This window comes from Callorhinchus milii, unplaced genomic scaffold (genome assembly GCF_018977255.1).
Source record: "Callorhinchus milii isolate IMCB2004 unplaced genomic scaffold, IMCB_Cmil_1.0 Scaffold156, whole genome shotgun sequence".
NCBI lineage: Eukaryota > Metazoa > Chordata > Chondrichthyes > Chimaeriformes > Callorhinchidae > Callorhinchus > Callorhinchus milii.
The window spans coordinates 39,934-63,111 of NW_024704897.1; the positions used below are offsets into that span (position 1 = coordinate 39,934).

Below are 23,178 nucleotides of genomic sequence, written 5' to 3' on the forward strand. Positions count from 1 at the left end.
GAGTGGGCAAGAAGGTGGCAGATGGAGTATAAGAGAAGTGTGAAGTTATTCATCTAGGTAGTGAGAACAGAAAAGCGGACTATTTTCTAGAGGTGGAGATGAGGTAGTGTAAGTGTACGCACCTTTAAAGGCATCCATGGCCTTGCGCCCTCCTACGTCTCTCACCTTCTGACTCCCAAACAACCTGTTCGCTCCCTCCGTTCATCGGGCTCCGCCTGCTCCATGTCTCCAGCTCGACCCGTCCTACCATCTTTGGTAGGGCTTTCAGACTCTCTGCCCCCATACTCTGGAACTCCAAACCACAGTCCTTTCGCCTCGCTTCCTCCCTTGCTTCCTTCAATGCCTGGCTCAAGACCCTTCTCTCCGATAGTGCCTTTGGTCTCCCTCCCACTTCTCTGCCTTCCCTCAACTCTACACCATCCCTCCCCCATGCTCGGGCTCCGAAAACTAACCGTTCAGCGCTTTTGGACTTCCTCCCGACGTGAAAGGCGCTCTATAAATGTTGTTCTTCTTGTTTTTGTTGTTGTTGTATTTCTTAATTTCACTCAATCAACTGTTTTCAATCCACGAATGTTTGCAGGACACTGCTGTGCTCAACTGCGTGTCGCATTTCGAGAAGTTTTGGTCACACTGTATTAGGTATATGTAAATGTAAATATTTTATCACGCATTTTGGTCTTCGAAATAAAACATTAATATAGTTTAACTCGCGATAGAATGGGAAATTATCTTGGCTGCGTTGACAGCATTCTTGTTCTGAGTCAGAGGAAGTTTGCTGATGCCCCACATAATGAGTTTTAACTCACCCTCTAAATTGAGGAGGAATGGTGTGTAAGTTTGTATTTGTGATGATTCTTTTGAAGGTTTTACAATTAGTATAATTTTAAATTATAAACAACCACTTTTAATCGGTTTAGTATAACGTTCCTTATTTATTAGGGCATACATATCTGTGTCTGTGTGTTTAATGACCAAGTTAGGCCCGCAGAGAGGGTACATGTGTCAATTAGCCTTTTGAAAAGTTAAACATATACCGTGTTGACCGCGATTTAGCTCAGGCACTGGTAATTTTCCTTCAATCGATGTCTGGGTTCTATGTCATGTTCCCATCTAAGAACTGGGTTACAATTTTCTTTATTATAGATGTGAAAACAAACGGGGCTCAACTGCTTATCTCAAGACAAAGAAAGAGGAAGATGGCAGAATCCTGCCAAGTAGCTGACCAAATCTCATTATCCTCATCAGTGTTGGTAATGAATTAAATACACGCAATATTTATTTTGTATCTCAGTTACAGCATATTAATTTATTCATGTGAAACACGTTTTAAGATATGCCTGGATGTATCCAAGGTTTCATAATTTAAAAAAAAGATAATGGTGCAACAGTAATATATGGACAAAATACTGAGATCGAGGGGATTAACTTGACACTTTGAGCATTATATCAGAACAATGTGAGGGGAAAATTGGATGGCGGGCATTATTGCTTAAAAAGTTGAGTTTAAACTCACTAGTCCTCAAAGAGGCAGTGTAGAGGAGCACAACCAGCATGATCCACACAAAAAGAAGATAAGTACAACGAATGGACTCGCTTGGACCCTTCAGTTTTCAGAATATATGATTCAAGAGGGATCAATCGAGATGCCTGAAAATTATAAGGAATTGTAAAATTAAAGCTGGATAATTATTTTAGGTTGAAAGCGGAAGCAGTGGGCATAGAATTGAAGTTCCTAAGGGAAATTTGAGCACAAATACTGCTTGATGCAGTGATGGGGGCGGTATGAGAGGTTTTCAGGAGGGACAATATCGCATGGTCGAAGGGTCTTCTCCGTCCAATCCCATCCTGTGGTCACAGAAACAAACGCTGATATGTTCCGACCTGCTTCATTATGCGAAGAATCACTTGAGAAATTCAAATTGCTTTACATGTGACAAGCTCGAGAATGGAGTCTCCCAGGGCTCCAGTGTTCTTGCCAGTATTTAGCTTCCTTTCATACAGAGGGTCCCCGTGACTAATTTATCTGATATGTATATCGGATGTGGCTTTGATGACTTACTTGCTTCAAATACATTACCTACTTACTGTGCACCATAGAATGACCCGATAAACCAAGTGGGAGAGAAACCAGATCTCACTTTATAGTGCAGCAACAGGGACTTCAAGAAAATAGTGACACATATTGAGGGTACACACATATCCATGAATAAACGTATACATTAATATAATTTATTGAAGCTAATCCTACACATTTAATAGTTATTAATTAATGTATATCAATCAATGCCGCCATCTTTAAAGGAAAACTTTTTCCTGAAAATGTAATATCAAACAATGTATTGATAAAGGTTGTAAGGTAATAATAATAATAATAATAATAATAATAATGCTTGCATTTGATATAGCATTTTCATGTCGGGAGGACGTCCCAAAGCGCTTCACAGAACACACTGTAAATTGAGTTGACTGTATATATTTGTGGGCAAACCTCATAGCAATAGTGCACCTCATGCATATTGCTGACGTGTCTGAAGTTGATTGTTCCACCATCCGTAACCAATGTGATGATCTCATCTCATAACAATCTCTATGGAGTTTTATGCTATAAACATGTGACTTTACTGTTTAAATGTAACAGAATTGACGCTGTATTTTTACTTCATAGCACAGATTATCGTTGCCCGGAAAGATGCAGGGAAGGGCCAAACTGCTGAAGATACAACTCATTTATTATCCTCTTCTTGCAGCTATTGGAATTCCTGGTGAGTGGCTACATACTGCTTCTTGATATGTGCAGCTCATCATGTCACTGCCCAGTACTCATCTCACTGTTAGATATCAGGTAGTGTAAAATGTATTAGTTTGTTTGCATTTGCAGCGCAATATGATTTGCGTTTTCACAGGAATCACAATGTTATTGGGGCATTAACATCGATAGCTCAACTGTCAATTACTTTCAATGCAATTGTAACTGAGAATATCGCTTTACATGTTCCCACGTCTAGTCACGACTTCCTACCGATGTTCTGATTGCTTCCTTATCTGACATTCATGCCCTGATGAGCGTCAACTTTGTGCAGCTGAGCATTGACAACAAAGAAACAATCATCTTCGTGTCCCATCAGTGTTTTCTCAACCTCTTAACTTCCCTGTCGTATTCCTCAGACCCATCTATCCTGTAAGCAATCTTAGCGTCACTATCAATGCCCATTGATACTTCCTACCCAACATGCGGTCTCTCACCCCGATTTTATTTCTCCACCATCAACACATTTTCTGCCTTCCCCTCTATCTTAATTTAAACGCTGCTAAAATTCGTATTCATACTTTCATCACCTCCTGTCTTGTTTACTCCAATGCACTCCAACGCCATCACCCCAACTCCACTTTTAAGATTATCCAATTTATTGAAAACGCTGGTATCCATGTCATTACCCACAGCAACCTCCAGAACGCACCTACCCCGTTCTTGTGCCCCACCAATCTGCCTTAGCTCCCTGATATTTCATGTGCCGCAAAGGTATTCTGGGTTTATATAAACTCTCCAGCAATGCTGCTGTATTTGTTTAAATTCCACTGCAACCCATCAAGAGTTTCTCTTGCAGTGAATTTACTGGCGATTGGGATCCTGTCCCGAGGAAAGTGCGGATTGTCCAAGTGTATCACCCGCTACCTGGTGGCCATGGCAGCGGCGGATCTGTCAGTCATTGTCTCCGAAGTAATCCTGAAACAAATTGGTGAGATATATTTACATACCACATTTTTGTTCTACACTCCTGTCTGCAGCTTCATTCATGTCATTTCTGCTGCCGCCGTGGACTCTGCTGTGTGGCTAACTGTGGCTTTCACGTTTGATCGCTTTGTGGCCATTTGTTATCAGAGACTGAAACAAAAATACTGCACTGAGAGAACAGCGTCTGTGGTGATAGGAACTTTAATTGCGTTACTCTGCTTGGAAAATATTCCCTTATATTTTACATTCCACCGTTACGGTAAAATTGATAACATGCCCTGGGGCTGCTTTGTCAAAGCAAAGATTCGCTATCAGCCCGCGTGGATCGCATTTTATTGGTTTGAACAGATTTTGGTCCCTTTGCTCCCATTCGTGTTGATTTTGCTGCTCAACGCTCTGACCGTCAGATACATTCTTGTGGCGAGTCGAGTCCGCACCAAACTGCGGGTCTGCACCAGCAGCGCTGATCATCGCAATGATCCGCAAATGGCGAACAGAAAGAAATCCATCATTTTACTGTTCAGTGTATCACTTAGCTTTATATTGTTGTGGATGACATCTATTGCACATTATATACAATACAGAGTTAAAGAGCTTTACAGGTCGAGAGGTCTCTATAACCCGTTGGCAATGTTTGAAGAAGCAGGTTTTATGCTTCAGCTGCTGAGTTCCTGCACAAACACAGCCATCTATGCGGTCACTCAGACCAAATTCAGAGAGGAGCTGAAGAATGCAATTAAATATCCTTTCACAATCAATAGTAAATATTCTAAAAAGTGAAATAGAAGAAGACAAACTGGAGCAAACGTTAAACCAGAAAATACATACTGTTCACCCGTATATTTATAACTGTGTCTGTTACAATATTTATCCGCTAAATCGACATTTATAACAATAATGTTTGTGCCATATTATACTGTCCCTCTTTAGTTATGGTAAAGGTTTCCTCGCCTCCCTTCCTGTTTGGTCGCCGTGTGATCAGCGATGATCACTGTTCAGTTTATTGTTTTAGCTAAGTTAGGTGTGCCTTTGCTAGTTAGCGTTTCTTGACTTAACCAAGCAGAAAGGTAATCGTAGTTAAACTAACCTGAACTCAAAACATAGTTTGCATAACTCCAGATAAAATATTATTAACAAATATCGGTATAATGAAGGGATAAATTGTCAAAGCGAGAAGAAATGAACTTGTTAGTGGAGCTTCATTTTGTTGTGATGTTTGCTGATGATCTGGTCCTATATTGTGTAAATCTTTATTCTTTACTGCAATGCTGCTGCCATTACCACGTTTATTGACTCATTGTGAAATTATGTGTTTTTTCCTCTCGTAAAAGAATAGATTATAAGGCATGAAATAAAAGTGACTGCAGTGATTCTGATTTCGTGTTCCGAGTTTTTGTTTTAACTGACCAGAATTAGACCGTCTTTGGTCTCAGCACCTTTTATCTCAGGTTTCCACAGCGAGGTTAGTTCCACCTCTGGCCGCTCACCAGGTCCCGACTTTACGCGCAGAATGCACAGACCTACAGCAGGTCCCCGACATTTTACTTCGCCATTGGTTGTCGTTGCCATGTGCTACTGGCTCCCAAACTTTAGTCATTGAATGTTTCAATCTCCAAGCCTCGTCTTCTCTTTAAATATCTTGAAGTTTCGCCTTAAAATCTTCGACTGTCGTTCTCCTCTCCTTCCAGTCACGATAGCAACCCCAGAAGCTGTCCTGTGGAAAGGCGCTCCAATATTTCAAGTTATTTTTCATGTTGTACTTTCATTCAGAATATCGTGTTGGAGAAAAGCAAATGTTCATACAGCGCTATGGATTTCCATGGGAACAAGCGTATGTATAAAATGCTTTTCATCATCTCTGGCATTTGTGCAAGAAAATCAAACAGATAAGCTCATTATTGTATGACACAAAATATATTCACAAAAGGGTTGATACTCGTATTGCCAAACACATGATTGCGGTTTCCCAGCGAGTTCTCGTGTTCATCTCAGATCAGTGAAACTCACTTCACGGGTATCTAAGTTTCTGCGGATTGCGTCATCGTCCTGAGTTGGTGTCGCTTTGCTCTTTTTATTCACTTGATCGGAAAGGAGATCACATGCATGGCGTGGGTTTGTCTAGAAACTCAACTTAGTGAAACAGATAAAAATCATGAACATATACCTCCGCTTTGTACACAGATACAATTATCTGCAGAGTGAGCAGAGAAAAATAAAAACTGTTGCTCAGTTCACGCAGTGTTCGCATTCACTATGACAATTTTCGAGTACATACTGTTGGGATTTACGAACCCGTAGTTCGGAATATGACTCGACAATCCAAATACAGTGCAGCAGAGTTTATTATGTACAGAGTGAACACAACAAGTTACTACAAATGTGTAATAAATTATACTACCAGTCTTTGAAGACAGTCACGGAACATCATGGAACACCTGCCCTGTGAACTTAAGGGGCCTCTCCACACTGGTCTCTCTGTCTCTCTCTCTCTCTGGAGCCATCCTGTTCTTCTAACTGTTCTCACCTGGAGTGCCATAGTTATACCCTTTCTCCAAGTGTCCTTCCTTGGGCCCCTCTACCCACTTCTGATACAGTCGTGTATTTAGGTTAATCAACCATTTGGCTTGGTGCCAACCTGACTGAGTCTCCACGAGGTCTTCTTTTTGTCCTGTCTAAGATAGGAAATTGATCTGTTTGGGGCTGTATCTTGTGATTGTTATTTTGTCATGGGGGATCATGAGTATATTCCTTTTAAGCATCTCTATCCCGGGATGGTACCAAAGACCTCTAGTTTAAACAGCTTGCTCATTAGTTGCTATTCTTGAGGATTGCCTTTTGGCGCTTGGTCCCATCAGAATCTCGCGACTTATTGCTCAGTCGAGATCCTGTGTTGACCGGTGCCGGGGACCGTTAGCTCTGTGGCAGTGCTGTCATTTACTGATAAGAGGGGATAACAGTTTTCCAAAGCTGTTTTGTTATTCTTTCAAAACCAGAGAAAACCAGATGTATCCTATCCTATGACTGTCGGTACCTTCTGCATTCTACGTTTGTTTAATGTTCATTATTATTAGACTACAACTTCTACAATCTAATATCTGGAAGAAGGGACAGCAGTGTTTGACATCACAACACAGTGCAGAAGGAGAAACACAAAATGGTTTTCACCCTAATCTTTGACAGTATTGGGGGTAAAGCCGGGGATTAGATTTGTCTGAAGCCTTTTACCATATTTCCATTGTGATCCATCAGAAACTAAGCACAAGTGGTCAACATGCCAAACAGCATCGGATCTGCGATCTTTAACCACAAAGCGTGTATGAGCCATTTGACTGGTCTGGGCGTCACACAGCATCTGATCACAAAAAAATCTGAAATAATAAAGTGCAGACCTGACAGATTCCCGGCTGCCTGCTGCTCTTCCAGGAAATATGGTAAACCATCAACACTCATTTCTTGATAAATTGTTTGCATCACTATCCCTTCTTCTGTGAGAAGGTTTTTACTCATTAAAAAATCATTGAGTGACGATCTACAATGAAGAAAAAATTGTTTTAACATCCAAATTTTCGCTCATCATTTCATTTCATCAATTAAAAAAACAGGTTTCTTTACAACGGGAAACAGCCCATCCTTTAGTTGGATTGAAAAGAGTCCTTCAAAGAAGAATTTCAGGTGGTGATTGTGATTATGTCATGGATGTGTAGTGACTGTGTGTGCCAAGGAGCTGTCATTACTTTGTGGGCGTGACAGGGATATACAGTGACTTTGTGTGAGTGGGACATGTAGTAATTATTTGTGTGTGTGAAATGGAGGGTATAGTGACTGTGTGCGTGACAAGGCGGGTTAGCGACTGTGCGTGAATTGGGGGTGTGTTGACTGTGTGTGACAAGGCGTTATAGTGACTGTGTGATTGATAGGGATGTGCAGCGACACTTTGTGAGTTTGCGACAGAGAGGTGTAGTGACTGTGTGTGATATGGAGGTGTAATGACTGTGAGTGAAACAAGGAGGTGTCGTGAATGTGTCTGTGACAGGGAGTTGTACTGACTGTGTTTGTGAGTGGGATTTGTAGTGACTGAGTGTGTGTGATAGAGTGACTGTGTGTATGACATGGAGGTGTAGTGAATGTGTGTGAGACAGGGAGGTGAGTGATTGTGTCTTTGACAGGGAGTTGTAGTGACTGTGTGTAACAGGGAGTTGTAGTGACTGTGTTTGTGAGTGGGAGGTGCACAGACTGTGTGTGGCACAATGGTATGTAGTGATGGTGTGTTTGATAGGGAAGTATAGTGACTATATTTGTGTGACAGGGAAGCGCAGTGAGTGTGTGTGTGACAGGTTGGTGTATTGACTGTGTGTGAGAGGGAGCTATGGTGAATCTGTGTGCGTGACAGGCAGGTGCAGTGACTATGTGTCTGACAGGAGGTGTAGTGATTCTGTGTGTGACAGAGAGGTGTCATGACAGTAAGTCGCTCCTCCTCATAATGTGCGATTTCAATCTCCATCTAAACACTCGTTGCACCAAATCTTCTGAGTTCACTGCCCTCCTCTCCTCCCGAAACCTCACCGTTCACATTAATGGCCTCCCCAATCTTCACATTCAATGCCAAGTGAGAGGATGTCATGGACCTCTTTACATCCAAAATACATAACACCCGCCAGGCAGCCTCATCCTCCTGCCTGTTCTCCCCCACACAATCCCCTCTCGCTCCCCCTCCTCTTCCTCACCATCAACTCCTACCACGACCCCCACCCTAATCTCCTTCCTCCCCTTCTCTCCCTCCTCGCTTTCACTCACCATCACCTCAAAATAATCACCGCCTTCTGCCTCGACCCCCTCCACACCAACTTGCTTTGCACACAACTCCCCGTCCTCTGCCCACAACCGGTTGGTGTCATCAACCAGTCCCTTTTCTCTGGATTAGGCACTGTCCCCCGCAAAACTGCTGACATCAATCCCCTCCTCAAAAACCCTCCATAGATCCCTCAAACTCCAGCCATTACCGTCCTATTTCTAACCTGACCTTCCTCTCAATAGTTATAGAAGCTATGTGGTTTTACCTCATCTCCCACTCTATTTTCGAACCCCTCCAGTCCGGTTTCCGCTCAAACTTCAGAGACTGCGCTTGCGAAAGTCACAAACGACATCCTATCTATCTGTGACCAGGGTTCCCTCTGCCTCCATGTCCTGCTGGACCTCTCCGTCGCTTTCAACAAAGTCGATCACGCCATCCTCCTCCACCGCCTTTCATCGGTCATCTACCTCAATGGGACCACACTCGCCTGGTGCCAGTCCTACCTCACAAACCGCCAGCAGTACATCTGCACAAACGGTGTCTCCTCACGATCTCAATCGGTTACATGCGGGGTACCTCAAGTTTGCATCCTTGGCCCCCTCCTCTTTCTGATCTACATGCTCCCTCTTGGTGATGTCATCCGCAGAAATGGGGTACAATGCCACATGTATGCAGGTGACACCCAACTCTACTTTTCCACCTCGCTTTGCGACCCCTAGTCCCGTGATATTGTGTGAGAGTGGGAGAGAGAATGTGTGTGTGTGTGTGAGAGAGTGAGAGAGAGACTGTGTGTGTGAGAGAGAGAGACTGTGTGTGTAAGAGAGAGACACTGTGGGTTTGTGTGAGAGAGAGACTGTGTGTGAGAGAGAGAGACTGTTTGTGTGAGAGAGAGACTGTGTGTGAGAGAGAGTGATAGGGAGAATGTGTGTGTGTGAGAGAGAGTGAGAGAGAGAGAGAGAGAGAGACTGTGTGAGAGAGAGAGAGAGAGAGAGAGAACATTTGTGTGTGAGAGAGAGACTGTAATAATATATAATAATAATAATAATCCTTGCATTTGATATAGCGCTTTTCACGTCGGGAGGACGTCCCAAAGCGCTTCACAGAACACATTGTAAAGTGAATTGACTGTATATTTGTGGGCAAACGCGGCAGCCAATTGCGCACAGCAGTGTCCCACAAACAGTCGTAGATTGAAAATGACCAATTTATTATTGTTTTGGGTTTTGGAGGGATTATTATTAGGCGTGTGGAGTAAGGAAACTTGCCAAAGGTTTCGCCCTGTGCCTGTGTGTGTGAGAGAGACACTTTGTGTGTGTATGAGAGAGAGACTGTGTGTGAGAGAGAGACTGTGTGTGAGGGAGAGAGAGTGTGTGTGAGAGAGAGAGAGAGAGACTGTGTGTGTGGGGGAGAGAGACATTGTGTGTGTGAGAGTGAGAAAATGTGTGTGAGAGAGAGACTCTTTGTTTGTTTGGGAGAGACTGTGTGTGCTTGAGATACTGTGTGTAAGTGTGAGAGAGATTGTGTGTATATCTGTCAGAGATAGACTGTGTGTGTGAGAGAGCAAGAGAGAAAGAGAGAGAGAAAGAGAGGCAGTTTGTGAGTGAGATAGAAACTGTGTGTGTGTGAGAGAGAGTGAGAGAGAGAGAGAGACTGTGTGTGTGTGAGATTGAGAGACTCTGTGTATGAGAGAGAGAGAATGTGTGTGTGTGAGAGAGAGAGAGACTGTGTGAGGGAGATATAGACTGTGTATGTGTGTGAGAGAGAGACTGTGTTTGTGTGTGTGAGAGAGAGACTGTGTGTGTGAGAGAGTGGGAGAGAGAACGTGTGTGTGTGAGAGGGAGTGACAGAGAGACTGTGTGTGTGTGAGAGAGAGATAGACTGTGTGTATCTGTGTGTGTGTGAGAGCGAGCGAGAGAGAGAGGGACAGTGTGTTAGTGAGACAGAAACTGTGCGTGTGAGAGAGAGATAGAGACTGTGTGTGTGTGTGTCTGTGAGAGTGAGAGAGAGATTGTGTGCCACTGTGTGAGAGAAACTGTGTGTGTGTGTCTGTGAGAGTGAGAGAGAGACAGTGTGTGTGAGAGATACAGACTCTGTGTGTGACAGAGAGAGAGACTGTGTGTGTGAGAGAGAGTGAGAGAGAGAATGTGTGTGTGTGTGAGAGTGAGAAAGAGACTGTGTGTATGTGAGAGAGACTGGGTTTGTGTGTGTGAGAGAGAGAGAGAAAATGTGTGAGAGAGACTCTTTGTTTGTGTGAGAGAGAGAGACTCTGTGTGTCTGTGTGAGATACTGTGTGTAAGTGTGAGAGAGAGACTGCATGTATGTGTTGGAGAGAGAGATAGACTATGTGTACCTGTGTGTGTGAGAGAGAGAGAGGGACAGTGTGTGAGTGAAACAGAAACTGTGTGTGTGAGAGAGAGAGAGAGACTGAGAGTATGTATGAGAGAGAGACTGTGTGTGTGAGAGAGAGACTGTGTGTGAGAGAGTGAGAGAGAGAGAGACTGTGAGTGTGAGAGAGCGACACTGTGTGTTTGTGTGAGAGAGTGACAGTGTGTGAGAGACAGAGACTGTGTGTGAGAGAGGGAGAGACTGTGTGTGGGAGAGAGACACTGTGTGTGTGAGAGAGTTTGAGAGTGAGAGAGACTGCGTGTGTGTGAGAAAGAGAGAGACCGTTTGTGTGTGAGAGAGAGGGACTGTGTGTGTGAGAGAGAGACACTGTATGTTTGTGTGAGAGAGTGACAGTGTGTGAGAGACAGAGACTGTGTGTGGAAGAGAGACACTGTGTGTTTGAGAGAGAGAGACTGTGTGTGCGTGAGAGTGAGAGACTCTGTGTATGAGAGAGAGGGACTGTGTGTGTGTGAGAGACAGAGAGACTGCCTGTGAGAGACAGAGACTGTGTAAGTGTGTGAGAGAGAGACTGTGTTTTTGTGTGTGAGAGAGAGAGACTGTGTGTGTGAGAGGGAGAGACTGTGTTTGGGAGAGAGACACTGTGTGTGAGAGAGAGAGAGACTGTATGTGTACACGAGAAAGAGAATGTGTGTGTGTGAGAGAGAGTGAGAGAGAGAGACTGTGTGTTTGTGTGAGAGAGTGACAGTGTGTGAGAGACAGAGACTGTGTGTGGAAGAGAGACACTGTGTATTTGAGAGAGAGAGACTGTGTGTGTGAGAGAGAGATAGACTGTGTGTATCTGTTTGTGTGTGGGAGCGAGCGAGAGAGAGAGAGAGTGTGTTAGTGAGACAGAAACTGTGCGTGTGAGAGAGAGATAGACTGTGTGTGTGTGTATGTGTCTCTGAGAGTGAGAGAGAGATTGTGTGCGTCTGTGTGAGAGAGACTGTGTGTGTGTGTGTCTGTGAGAGTGAGAGAGAGACTGTGTGTGTGAGAGATACAGACTCTGTGTGTGACAGAGAGAGACTGTGTGTGAGGGAGAGAGAGTGTGTGTGTGAGAGAGAGAGAGACTGTGTGTGAGAGAGATAGAGACTGTGAGTTAGAGACAGAGACTGTGTATGTGAATGAGAGAGAGACTGTGTTTGTGTGTGTGAGAGAGAGAAAATGTGTGTGAGAGAGAGACTCTTTGTTTGATTGAGAGAGACTGTGTGTGCTTGAGATACTGTGTGTAAGTGTGAGAGAGATTGTGTGTATGTGTGTGAGAGATAGACTGTGTGTGTGAGAGCAAGAGGGAAAGAGAGAGAGAAAGAGAGGCAGTTTGTGAGTGAGACAGAAACTGTGTGTGTCAGAGAGAGAGAGAGAGATTGCGTGTGAGAGAGAGTGAGAGAGAGAGAGGGAGACTGTGTGTGTGGGAGAGAGAGAGACCGTTTGTGTGTGAGAGAGAGAGACTGTGTGTGTGAGATTGAGAGACTCTGTGTACGAGAGAGAGAATGTGTGTGTGTGAGAGAGAGAGAGACTGTGTTTGTGTGTGTGAGAGAGAGACTGTGTGTGTGAGAGAGAGTGGGAGAGAGAATGTGTGTGTGTGAGAGGGAGTGAGAAAGAGACTGTTTGTGTGTGTGAGAGAGAGATAGACTGTGTGTATCTGTGTGTGTGTGAGAGCGAGCGAGAGAGAGAGGAACAGTGTGTTAGTGAGACAGAAACTGTGTGTGTGAGAGAGAGATAGACTATGCGTACCTGTGTGTGTGAGAGAGAGAGAGGGACAGTGTGTGAGTGAAACAGAAACTGTGTGTGTGAGAGAGAGAGAGAGAGAGATTGAGAGTATGTATGAGAGAGAGACTGTGTGTGTGAGAGAGAGACTGTGTGTGAGAGAGAGTGAGAGAGAGAGAGACTGTGAGTGTGTGAGAGAGAGAGTGACAGTGTGTGAGAGACAGAGACTGTGTGTGAGAGAGGGAGAGACTGTGTGTGGGAGAGAGACACTGTGTGTGTGAGAGAGTGTGAGAGTGAGAGAGACTGCGTGTGTGTGAGAAAGAGAGAGACCGTTTGTGTGTGAGAGAGAGGGACTGTGTGTGTGAGAGAGAGACACTGTGTGTTTGTGTGAGAGAGTGGCAGTGTGTGAGAGACAGAGACTGTGTGTGGAAGAGAGACTCTGTGTGTTTGAGAGAGAGAGAGACTGTGTGCGCGTGAGAGTGAGAGACTCTGTGTATGAGAGAGAGAGACTGTGTGTGTGTGAGAGACAGAGAGACTGCCTGTGAGAGACAGAGACTGTGTAAGTGTGTGAGAGAGAGACTGTGTTTGTGTGTGAGAGAGAGAGAGACTGTGTGTGTGAGAGAGTGAGCGAGAGAATGTGTGTGTGAGAGAGAGAGTGAGAGAGAGTCTGTGTGTGTGTGTGAGAGAGAGATAGACTCTGTGTATCTGTGTGCGTGTGAGAGCGAGAGAGAAAGAGACAGAGAGTGACAGTGTGTGAGAGAGAGAGACTGTGTGTGAGAGAGGGAGAGACTGTGTTTGGGAGAGAGACACTGTGTGTGAGAGAGAGAGAGACTGTATGTGTACACGAGAAAGAGAATGTGTGTGTGTGAGAGAGAGTGAGAGAGAGAGACTGTGTGTGTGTATGAGAGAGAGAGAGATTGTTTGTGTGTGAGAGAGAGAGACTGTGTGTGTGAGAGAGAGACACTGTGTTTGTGTGAGAGAGAGAAGGTGTGTGAGAGAGAGAGACTGTGTGTGTGAGAGAGAGAGAGAGACTGTGTATGTGTGTGTGAGAGAGATAGACTGTGTGTATCTGTGTGTGTGTGAATGCGAGAGAGAAAGAGAGAGGGATAGCGTGTGAGTGAGACAGTAACTGTGTGTGAGAGAGAGAAAGACTGTGTGTGTGTATGAGAGAGAGAGTGTGTGTGTGAGAGAGACTGTGTGTGTGAAAGAGAGTGAGAGAGAGAGACTGTGTGTGTCTGTGAGAGAGAGACTGTGTGTGTGAGAGAGACTGTGTGTGTGAAAGAGAGTGAGAGAGAGAGAGACTGTGTGTGTGTGTGAGAGAGAGACTGTGAGTGTGAGAGAGAGACTGTGAGTGTGAGAGAGAGTGAGAGTGAGAATGTGTGTGTGTGAGAGAGAGTGAGAGAGAGAGAGAGGGACAGTGTGTGAGTGAGACAGAAACAGTGTGTGTGAGAGAGAGAGAGAGACTGTGTGTGTATATGTGAGAGAGACTGTTTGTGTGTAAGAGAGAGACTGTGTGTGTGAAAGAGAATGGGAGAGAGAATGTGTGTGTGTGAGAGGAAGTGAGAAAGAGACTGTTTGTGTGTGTGAGATAGAGATAGACTGTGTGTATCTGTGTGTGTGTGTGAGAGCGAGCGAGAGAGAGAGGGACAGTGTGTCAGTGAGACAGAAACTGTGTGTGTGAGAGAGAGATAGAGACTGTGTGTGTGTGTGTCTGCGAGAGTGAGAGAGAGATTGTGTGCGTCTGTGTGAGAGAAACTGTGTGTGTGTGTGTCTGTGAGAGTGAGAGAGAGACTGTGTGTGAGAGATAGAGACTCTGTGTGTGACAGAGAGAGAGACTGTTTGTGTGAGAGAGAGTGAGAGAGAGACAGTGTGTGTGAGAGATACAGACTCTGTGTGTGACAGAGAGAGAGACTGTGTGTGTGAGAGAGAGTGAGAGAGAGAATGTGTGTGTGTGAGAGAGAGTGAGGGAGAGACTGTGTGTATGTGAGAGAGACTGTGTGTATGTGAGAGAGACTTGGTTTGTGTGTGCGAGAGAGAGAGAGAAAATGTGTGAGAGAGAGAGTCTTTGTTTGTGTGAGAGAGAGAGACTGTGTGTGTCTGTGTGAGATACTGTGTGTAAGTGTGGGAGAGAGAGACTGCATGTATGTGTGTGAGAGAGACATAGACGATGTGTACCTGTGTGTGTGAGAGAGAGAGAGTGACAGTGTGTGAGTGAAACAGAAACTGTGTGTGTGAGAGAAAGAGAGAGACTGACTGTATGTATGAGAGAGAGACTGTGTGTGTGAGAGAGAGACTGTGTGTGAGAGAGAGTGAGAGAGAGAGAGACTGTGTGTGTGAGAGAGAGACACTGTGTGTTTGTGTGAGAGAGTGACAGTGTGTGAGAGACAGAGACTGTGTGTGAGAGAGGGAGAGACTGTGTGTGGGAGAGAGACACTGTGTTTGAGAGAGAGAGACTGTGTGTGCATGAGAGTGAGATACTGTGTATGAGAGAGAGAGACTGTGTGTGTGAAAGACAGAGACTGTGTAAGTGTGTGAGAGAGAGACTGTGTTTGTGTGTGTGAGAGAGAGAAATGTGTGTGAGAGAGAGACTCTTTGTTTGTGTGAGAGAGACTGTGTGTGTGTTTGAGATACTGTGTGTAAGTGTGAGAGAGAGATTGTGTGTATATCTGTGAGAGATAGACTGTGTGTGTGAGAGAGCAAGAGAGAAAGAGAGAGATAAAGAGCGGCAGTTGTGAGTGAGACAGAAACTGTGTGCATGAGAGTGAGAGAGAGATTGCGTATGAGAGAGAGTGAGAGAGAGAGAGACTGTGTGTGTGTGGGAGAGAGAGAGACCGTTTGTGTGGAGAGAGAGACTGTGTGTGTGTGAGATTGAGAGACTCTGTGTATGAGAGAGAGAGTCTGTGTGTGTGTGAGAGAGAGAGAATGTTTGAGAGAGATAGAGACTGTGCATGTGTGTGACAGAGAGACTGTGTTTGTGTGTATGAGAGAGAGACTGTGTGTGTGAGAGAGAGTGGGAGAGAGAATGTGTGTGTGTGAGAGGGAGTGAGAGAGAGACTGTGTGTGTGTGAGAGAGAGATAGACTGTGTGTATCTGTTTGTGTGTGGGAGCGAGCGAGAGAGAGAGAGAGTGTGTGAGTGAGACAGAAACTGTGTCTGTGAGAGTGAGAGAGAGATTGTGTGCGTCTGTGTGAGAGAGACTGTGTGTGTGTGTGTCTGTGAGAGTGAGAGAGAGACTGTGTGTGTGAGAGATACAGACTCTGTGTGTGACAGAGAGAGACTGTGTGTGTGGGGGAGAGAGACATTGTGTGTGTGAGAGAGAGAGAATGTATGTGTGTGAGAGAGATAGAGACTCTGAGTAAGAGACAGAGACTGTGTATGTGAATGAGAGAGAGACTGTGTTTGTGTGTGTGAGAGAGAGAGAATGTGTGTGTGGGAGAGAGAGAGACCGTTTGTGTGTGAGAGAGAGAGACTGTGTGTGTGAGATTGAGAGACTCTGTGTATGAGAGAGAGAGAATGTGTGTGTGTGAGAGAGAGAGAGACTGTGTTTGTGTATGTGAGAGAGAGACTGTGTGTGTGAGAGAGAGTGGGAGAGAGAATGTGTGTGTGTGAGAGGGAGTGAGAAAGAGACTGTTTGTGTGTGTGAGAGAGAGATAGACTGTGTGTATCTGTGTGTGTGTGAGAGCGAGCGAGAGAGAGAGGAACAGTGTGTTAGTGAGACAGAAACTGTGTGTGTGAGAGAGAGATAGAGACTGTGTGTGTGTGTGTCTGTGAGAGTGAGAGAGAGATTGTGTGCGTCTGTTTGAGAGAAACTGTGTGTGTGTGTGTCTGTGAGAGTGAGAGAGAGACTGTGTGTGTGTGAGAGATACAGACTCTGTGTGTGACAGAGAGAGAGACTGTGTGTGTGAGAGAGAGTGAGAGAGAGAATGTGTGTGTGTGTGAGAGAGAGTGAGAGAGAGACTGTGTGTATGTGAGAGAGACTGTGTTTGTGTGTGTGAGAGAGAGAAAATGTGTGAGAGAGAGAATCTTTGTTTGTGTGAGAGAGAGAGACTGTGTGTGTCTGTGTGAGATACTGTGTGTAAGTGTGAGAGAGAGAGACTGCACGTATGTGTGGTAAAGAGAGATAGACTGTGTCTACCTGTGTGTGTGAGAGAGAGAGAGGGACAGTGTGTGAGTGAAACAGAAACTGTGTGTGTGAGAGAGAGAGAGAGACTGAGTGTATGTATGAGAGAGAGACTGTGTGTGTGAGAGAGTGAGAGAGAGAATGTGTGTGTGTGTGTGTGTGAGAGAGACAGAGAGAGAGAGAGACTGTGTGTGTGTGTGTGTGTGTGTGAGAGTGAGAGAGAGAGACAGCGTGTGAGTGAGACAGAAATTGTGTTTGTGAGAGAGAGAGACTGTGTGTATTTATGAGAAGAGACTGTATGTGTGTGTGTGAGAAAGATAGACCGTGTGTATCTGTGTGTGTGAGAGAGCGAGAGAGAAAGAGAGAGAGAGGGACAGTGTGTGAGTGAGACAGAAACAGTGTGTGTGAGAGAGAGAGACTGTGTGTGTGTGAGAGAGAGACTGTGTGTGTGAGAGAGAGAGACTGTGTGTGTGTGTGAGAGAGAGACTGTGTGTGAGGGAGAGAGAGTGTGTGTGTGAGAGAGACTGTGTGTGTGTGAGAGAGAGACACTGTGAGTGTGAGGGACTGTGTGGAGATGTCTCTGTGTCACTGTGTCACTGACCCCTCCCCCGAGGGCTCTGAGCCGCGCGGTCTGACGGGAGCTGTAGTTTCCGGGGTCTGTGGCGGTGATGGTGACAGAGAGAGAGTGAGTGTGAGAGAGAGAGAGAGAGAGACAGCGACTGACCTGCGGCAGCAATGTTCCTCTCTCTCTTCTCTCTCTCACTCTCTCTCTCTGTAACCGCTGCCGCCGCCATTGTTCTTTGTCTCTGTTTCTCTTGAGCTGCGCCCGACGGTCTCCAGGGCCATGACGTCATGACGCTTTCAGGCTGCGCTCGAGCTGACGTCAGCACGTCTATCCGTCCTCGTAAAGGTGTGTGTACTTGTGCATGTACGAACCGCCATGTTGTACGGCACCCCAACCCACCGCGAACCGCCATGTTGTACGGCACTCCAACCCACCGCGAACCGCCATGTTGTACGCCACCGCAGCCCACCGCGAACCGCCATGTTGTACGGCTGCGTAGCCCACCGCGAACCGCCATGATGTACGGCACAGCTACTCCGCTATGTGTCCGCCTTGAGCGCCTCCAACCGTTTTATTACCTCTACTCGGTTCATTCTTTTCTTATTCTGCCCTCTGCTCTGAGTGGCCCTATTACACAACAACAACTACAACAACAACAAAATTATATTTATAATAATAATAATCCTTGCATTTGATATAGCGCTTTTCACGTCGGGAGGACGTCCCATAGCGCTTCACAGAATATACTGTAAAGTGAATTGACTGTATATTTGTGGGCGAACGCGGCAGCCAATTGCGCACAGCAATGTCCCACAAACAGTCGTAGATTGAAAATGACCAATTTATTGTTGTTTTTTTGGAGGGATTATTATTAGGCTCTGTGTGGAGTAAGGAAACTTGCCCAAGGTTTCGCCCTCTGCCTGGAATTGAACTCAGGTCTCTCACTTGCAAAGCGAGTGCTCTAACCACTGAGCTACAGGACTCCACAAAGTCGACTTTCACGACGGGAGGACGTCCCACAGCGCTGAACAGTCAGGTGTCGGGGCCCCAGTCGGGTGGAGGGTTGGGGGTGAGAGGGGAGGGATCCTTTAGGGGTGGGTCTGATGGTGAGGGTTGGGGGGAGGGGTGGTGTTGGGGTGGGGGAGTCATGGTGCAGAGCTTAGGAAAGGCAGAGAGCTGGGAGAGAGACCAAAGGCCCGTCCGAACAGATGGGTATTGAGACCGGCTTTGAAGGTGTCAAGGAAGGAAGCGAGGAGCAGGGACCGTGGGATGGAGTATCCGATTGTGGGGAACTTCGACAACACAAGAAGGGCTGCTCTCGCCGCTGATGGGCCAATAGAAAAGTGAGGACGCAATTTTCAGCGGCATCCGATTTAACATATCCGTCTGCAAAAAACTTTGCACTCCGCTCTAAACAACCAGAACATATATTCGAATACGAGAGGACTAAGGGCAAATATCCAAGAAATGCTGCATGATGCTTTGCGGGGGCTGAAGAAGAAACCATTTGTGGAGACAAAGAGGAGATCGTCTGAAGTTAGGATTTTAACCAAGAACAGAACCACGAAGTTTCAGTTGAAGGGAGAGGAGGTGAGACTGCAGGTCCACTGCTGTTCTCGAAGATTGCCTTTCAGACATCAAGTGCCGGGTGAGAGATAACTTTCTCCAATTGAATGTCAACAAAACCGAGGCCCAGGTGCTTGACTCCCCTCAGCGCCTCCACAACTCGGGCACCGACAGCATTAAATTTCGTGGATGCACTCTACATCTTACGTAGTCAACATGTATCCCGTTCGACATTCAAAACTCCTTCATACCGAAAATACGAGTCATGACATGCTTCGCTGTTCCCCACCGAGGCACCGTTGCCCGTTTCCACAATTCTCTCTGACTGCAGTCGGCCGAGACCCACGCAAACTTGATCCACTGAAATTTAAACTAAAAAAAATGTTGGTGTGAATCGAAGGACATGGTGGAAAGATAATGTTTGCCATTGGTTTTTGGTCGATTTTGGATGCTCGTGGAGACACGTTCCTTTATTTTTACTTCCTGTCCTTCTCACAATCACAGTCCTGGACATACGGAATCTTTTCACCCAATTTCACACTTCTATTGCAGATATTTTTGGATGTTTGCGTTCTGAGCGATTGGTATTACTGGACTCTGAAAAGCAATTGTCCAAACGGCTTAGAATCGGTGTTGGTTACTGTGCACTTATATCGAAGTTATGTTTTCTGAAGTTGAATAGGAATAACGGAAGTCACAAAGTTATCGTGTCACAGAGACACATAGGCACAGGAACAGCCTATATATTCTTCAGTAATTCTGCATTCTAGAAACGACTTCTCAGTCTCATTCCTCAGACTTCCCATTCCACTCCCCTCCCCGGATGGCTTCCAAACCCAGCTCCAGTCGATGCAACAAATATCATCCATCAAATAGAAGCCCGTTACATCTGATTTAACACGTTATCATATTATTTCAAGGCCAATATAAGCTCTCAAAATTTCATCGTGTTTTTAAAAGCAGTTATTCCTAACTGTGCAAAAGTGGAGGAGCCACAGTTAACCAACAACAAAAAGTTGTGGCCAGTCACAACCAAATTATTAGTTTTTATAGCGAATGAAGCTGCTACGCACTTTAGCCTTGTTCAAAAGCATCTTCACTATTCACCACTCACTTTGTTTACCTCCTATACCCTCATCTAATCAATCGTGAATATTACCCCCAGTTATTCAGAGGTGAGGCATGTTATAAAGAGACGAGGCCAGTTATGGAGCGACCAGGCTTGTTATACAGAGACCAGCCCTGCTATACAGAGACCGACAATGTTACAGAGACATCAAGACAATTGTACAGAGACCCGGTCTTTTATACAGAGACCAGGTCTGTTATGCAGCGACCAGGCCTGTTACACAGAGACGAGGCGTCTAATATATAGAGAGACCAGGACTGTTATACGGAGACCAGGTCTGTTATACAGAGACCAGGCCTTTTATATAGAGAAAACGCTTATTTACAGAGATCACGGAGCCCGGATAGCTCAGTCGGTAGAGCATCAGACTTTTAAAGTGATCAATTTGACGGCAATCTGAGGGTCCAGGGTTCAAGTCCCTGTTTGGGCTTTCCGTATATTTTTTTGGGGTGTAATGGTGTGGTGGGGGGGAGGGGAGGTTATGGTGTGGGGGTGGAAATGAGAAGGTACAAATGTTAATTTACTTTTCTACTATTTCAAAAAGATGACATGCAGTATGAGATTAATATCGTAATTTTTATACAAAACTATCTCAGTTTCTTCTTTCCAAGTTAAATGAGATCCCGGTGACATCATGCACTGAGCTAACGCTGAGCTTCCTTGTGGGTCTCTGCCCACCTCCTGCCCTCAGCTCACACTGACCTTCTGTTTGTGCCCGACCTTTAAATGTCACTAAAGGTGTTGACATTAAGTCACAACACACCAGGCTCTGGAAATCTACCTCTGTTTCTCCAACTCAATCACTCTCTATGTGTCTCCAATCTCCACAGTGAAACCTAATCACCCAGGTCTCCTCGCCGCATCTCTAATATACCCTTCCTTGGAGTTTCAGGTCTAAGTCTTCCACTCTGTATTGTCTTGTGTGAAATGCAATTTATTGTTGTTAAATGAAAACAAATTATCCACATCTGACTGTGATCGCCGCACTCTAAAGTGATATTTTTGCTAACAGGGGAATAAGTTGAGAGCAATAGATGGCGTCATCATGTTACTCATTTCACTTTAATAGATTATATTCTGCAATGACTCGAGAAGTTCAGATCAAACGGAAACCGACTCTACACGTGTTTATGCGACATCATGTGCTTCAAAACCGCAGCAACCACGGAATTCAGTTCATCAGCTGAAACAACGTTTTATGTTTTTTGCTTTGCTGAAATCTATGTTGGTTTCCAGCATTACAAAATGCCCATTATTTTCATAGTGTCGGTATGTTATGCGGCTCCAACCACTTCAGTTCGAAGATTGTGTGTTCGTTGATATTCAAGAATGATTTTTTTATAATAAAAATTAAATAAATGTTCCCGCCAGGTTTCGAACCTTTCGCGTGTGAGGCGAACGTGATAACCACTACACTACGGAAATTTCTGTGAACCTACTATTGTGGAGAAATGAATAAAACTGAAATATTATTCCACCCAACTTTCAGATCTTTGCAAAATTGCTGAAATGCAGCGATGCGCTGTAACACCTGAAATTAAATTGAATCTTCCTAATGCACGTAGAGAAATGGTTTATTATCGCTGAAATAGGAAATAAGAAGAGCTCAAGGTCTTGCAACCGGGAAGGAAGCGACTGGTGCTTTGCAAGATTTTCAAACCAACGGCACCTGATCCTATCAAAAAAGTTGAATTTCTGACAATTTATTTGAAAAGGGGTGCAGTATGGCAAGCAATTAAAATAAATCCCCAAATAGATTTGTCGAACATCAATCTAATAATGCTTGAAATTTGTAATAAAATCGTTAAATAGCAGCAAACAAAATTTTAACAAAAGTCGTGAGCTATGTTGTTACATGTGTTTTGCAGACAAGAGCAAACATAGAATAGAGTGGCCGAGCGGTCTAAGGCGCTCGATTTAATTTCCAGTCCGTTTGGGGACGTGGGTTTGAAACTCACTGCTATCAAATGCTCCTGATGTTGTTCATCCTTTATATCGACCGCGTCGGATGTATTTTCTGAAGAAAATCAGTTGTGTGCAGAAGGTACCAATATGACTCCATCTTCCAATGATAAACCCGCGGCCAACGTTTTCTGTGCAAGTGGCAATGCCCTGAGACTTTGGTATTATCAATGGCCGTTCGATCAGTTTGATTCCATCATCAATTAGCTTCACTTCTCCAGCTCCAGGAATCCCTTTCGTTGTCAAGAGGTAAATATCTTCCGACAACCAAGAAAAAGTAAAAGCTGTTCCCGCTCAGCAGTGAAGCAAATGAGAAACTTTTTGGAATATTTCGAAAACCACACACCAGAACCGATCAACAAATTCAATTTCGCTATATGTCTTCATAAATCATTCCAGCTCAGGATGAATAAAATAATGTACTATCACGTAACTCTTATATTTCTGAAGACATTTCAAACTATTCTCCAAAAAACTTTCTTCCAAAATTAGTTGCTGAGTTGATCCAAATCAAGTTTTAAAAGCATTTGTATTTTACTTGGATGTCAGTTGTGGGAGAACAAGGAGCTGATGGGCAAACAATCCCACATCACACAGTGGACAGTGTTTCCATCTATTTGTATTCAGGTTTCACTTTTGGAAAACTCACTTATAGATGTGTCGTTTCTTCTCAATCCAGAGTTCTCCCGAGACAACAATTATGCCAATAAAAAGCTATTTTTTTCTGGCAAAAAAGTGCATAGAAGTCTCTGTGGCGCAATGGGTTAGCGCGTTCGGCTGTTAACCGAAAGGTTGGTGGTTCGAGCCCACCCAGGGACGGTCCTCTACTGGAATAAACATTATTCTTCAAGTTTTCTTCGCACTTTGAATAATATCATGAACACCACCAGTTACACTCGCGATCTACTCGACTCAAACAAACCACAACCTCAGCCTCAGATACGCTGAGAGGCCGGAGCTCACCAACCAGTGAGGTTACAAATTCAGGTAAGAATCGATTCAAAACATAAATCACAAATCCACTCCACTCTTATTGAAACATGATGAACAAATATTGTGTGCAGTCATTGCTGATCATACTATCTATGAGATAATAATTGATCTTAAATGCCGGATTAACATTTTCTCAATAAAAGACAATTGTCTCCATTATGCAACTCAACAACAACAACAACAACAACAAGATTCCATTCATAAAGCGCCTTTAACTTCAGGAGGACGTC

The 23,178-nt window shown here is 44.7% G+C and overlaps 1 long non-coding RNA gene and 2 other non-coding genes across 3 annotated transcripts; 2 read left to right on the forward strand and 1 right to left on the reverse strand.

Moving 5' to 3' along the window:
- Positions 1–4,252: 4,252 nt before the first annotated feature.
- LOC103191272 lies at positions 4,253–17,603 on the reverse strand. Its single transcript, XR_006085986.1, has 3 exons — positions 17,458–17,603; positions 7,123–7,262; positions 4,253–5,863 (listed from the first exon to the last, which is right to left on the reverse strand). It is a non-coding gene; the product is annotated as an uncharacterized LOC103191272 (long non-coding RNA).
- A 2,727-nt stretch (positions 17,604–20,330) lies between these two features.
- Positions 20,331–20,423, forward strand: trnak-uuu. Its single transcript has 2 exons — positions 20,331–20,367; positions 20,388–20,423. It is a non-coding gene; the product is annotated as a tRNA-Lys (tRNA).
- A 2,277-nt stretch (positions 20,424–22,700) lies between these two features.
- Positions 22,701–22,774, forward strand: trnan-guu. The gene has a single exon. It is a non-coding gene; the product is annotated as a tRNA-Asn (tRNA).
- Positions 22,775–23,178: the final 404 nt, after the last annotated feature.